Below are 2848 nucleotides of genomic sequence, written 5' to 3' on the forward strand. Positions count from 1 at the left end.
CGTTAGGGCAGTCGGGAGGAGTTTGGGGGGTTTGGGGTTAATTAGTGAGCTCTGGGGGTAATTAATCCCTAATTGCCCATGGGAAAGGGGACAGAATGAGGACTGGAAGGGGTTAAAACCATCATGGCAGCACTAATTAGCGCCCAATTAGTTAATTAGGGAGCTCATTAATTCATTCAGGAGGAGTTTGGGGTGATTTGGGTTAATTAGTGAGAGCTGGGGGTGATTAATCACTAATTGGCCATTAAAAAGTGGAGCAAATGAGGACTGGAAAGGGTTAAAAACGTCATCAAGGAGCTAATTAACATCTTAATTAGTTAATTAGCTCATTCAGACCCTCCTGGAAGAATTTAAACCATTCTGGGATTAATTAATGAACCCTGGGGGTGATTAATTGCTAATTGGCCATTAAAAAGTGGAGGAAATGAGGACTGGAAAGGGTTAAAACCATCCTAATGTAGCTAATTAACTCCCTAATTGACTAATGAGAGTCCTAATTGGTTGATTGAACTGACCCTGGGGGTAATTAATGAGCCCTGGGGGTAATTAGTGAGCTCTGGGGGTAATTAATCGCTAATTGGCCATTAAAAAGTGGAGGAAATGAGGACTGGAAAGGGTTAAAAACGTCATAAAGGAGCTAATTAACATCTTAATTAGTTAATTGGGAAACTCGTTAGGTCACTCTGAGCCTCCCCAGGGCGTTTGGGGTTAATTAATGAGCTCTGGGGGTAATTAATCCCAAATTTCCCACTAAAAAGTGGAGGAAAGGAGGACTGGAAAGGGTTAAAAACCTCATCAAGGACCTAATTAACATCTTAATTAGTTAATTAGGGACCTCATTAGTTCCTTCAGGAGGAGTTTGGGTTGATTTGGGTTAATTAATGAGCTCTGGGGGTAATTAATTGCTAATTGCCCATTAAGAAGTGGTGGAAAGGAGGACTGGAAAGGGTTAAAAACCTCATAAAAGAGCTAATTAACATCTTAATTAGTTAATTGGGAAACTTGCTAGTGTGGTCAGGAGGAGTTTGGGTTGATTTGGGGTTAATTAATGAGCTCTGGGGGTAATTAATTGCTAATTACCAGTGGAAAAGGGGAGGGAATGAGGACTGGAAAGGGTTAAAAGCCTCATTAATGAGCTAATTAATCCCTAATTAATTAATTAATGAGGACCCTCATTGGCTGCTCAGGGTGGTAATTAAGCCAATCAGGGCTAATTAATGAGCCCAGGGGGGAATTAATCCTTAATTTCCCATGGAAAATTAATGAATCCGGTTAATTAATCAGATAATTAATTAGTTCATTAATTAATTAGTTCGTTAATTAGCTCCTGATTGCCATCAGTGAGGCCTGAGATTCCCAAAATGACCCAAAAATGACCCAAAAATTCCCAAAAATGACCCAAAATGACCCAAAATAATCCAAAATAAACCCAAAAAACCAAAATTCCCAAAAATTTCCCCAAAAATTCCCCAAAAACCCCAAAATTTTCCCAAAATTTCCCCAAAAAAAGAAAATTCCCCAAAATATCCCCAAAATTCCCAAAAACCCCAAAAATTTTCCCAAAATTTCCCAAAAAAATCCACAAAATTTTCCCCAAATTTCCCCAAAAAATGAAAATTCCCCAAAACATCCCCAAAATTTTCCCAAAAAACACCAAAATTTTCCCAAAATTTATCAAAAAAATCCACAAAATTTTCCCCAAAATGACCCAAAATTCCCCAAAATTTCCCCAAAAAATCAAAATTCTCAAAAATTTCCCCAAAAATTCCCCAAAAAACCCAAAAATTTTCCCAAAATTTCCCCCAAAAAATTCACAACATTTTCCCAAAATTTCCCCAAAATAACCCAAAATCACCAAAATAATCCCAAAAATTCCCAAAATTCCCAAAAATTTCCAAAAATCCACAAAATTTTCCCCAAAATGACCCAAAAATGACCCAAAATTTCCCCAAAAAATGAAAATTCCCCAAAATATCCCCAAAATTCCCAAAAACCACCAAAATTTTCCCAAAATTTCCAAAAAAATCCACAAAATTTTCCCCAAAATCACCCAAAATGACCCAAAATAATCCAAAATAAACCTAAAAAACCAAAATTCCCCAAAATTTCCCCCAAAAGCCCCAAAATTTCCCCAAAATCACCCAAAATGACCCAAAATTTCCCCAAAAAATGAAAATTCCCCAAAATAAACTCAAAAATTACCCAAAAAAACCCAAAAAAATTCCCCCAAATTAAAAAAAAATCCCAAATTTTTTCCCCAAAATAATCCAAAATAAACCTAAAAAACCAAAATTCCCCAAAATTTCCCCAAAATTCCCCCAAAACCCCAAAATTTTCCCCAAATTTCCCAAAGTCACCCAAAATAACCCAAAATTTCCCCAAAAAATGAAAATTCCCCAAAATATCCCCAAAATTTCTCAAAATAAACCCAAAAATTTACCAAAATTTATCAAAAAACCCCCAAAATTTTCCCCAAAAAATCACCCAAAAATGACCCAAAATAATCCAAAATAAACCCAAAAAACCAAAATTCCCCAAAATTTCCCCAAAAATTTCCCAAAAAACCCAAAAAATTTTCCCCAAATTCCCCCAAAATGACCCAAAAATTTTCACAAAATTCCCCAAAAATCCACAAAATTTCCAAATTTCCCCAAAATTCCCCAAAATTTCCCCAAAATAACTCAAAATTTCCCCAAAATTCCCCAAAATATCCCCAAAAATTCCCCAAAATTTCCAAAATATTTCCCCAAATTTCCCCCAAATTTCCCAAATTTCCCCAAAAATTTCCCAAAATTACCCAAAATTACCCAAAATTTCCCAAAAAAATCCCAAATTTTCCCCAAATTTC

This window comes from Lichenostomus cassidix, unplaced genomic scaffold (genome assembly GCF_008360975.1).
Source record: "Lichenostomus cassidix isolate B80296 unplaced genomic scaffold, HeHo_3.0 HiC_scaffold_36, whole genome shotgun sequence".
Classification (NCBI taxonomy): Eukaryota; Metazoa; Chordata; class Aves; order Passeriformes; family Meliphagidae; genus Lichenostomus; species Lichenostomus cassidix.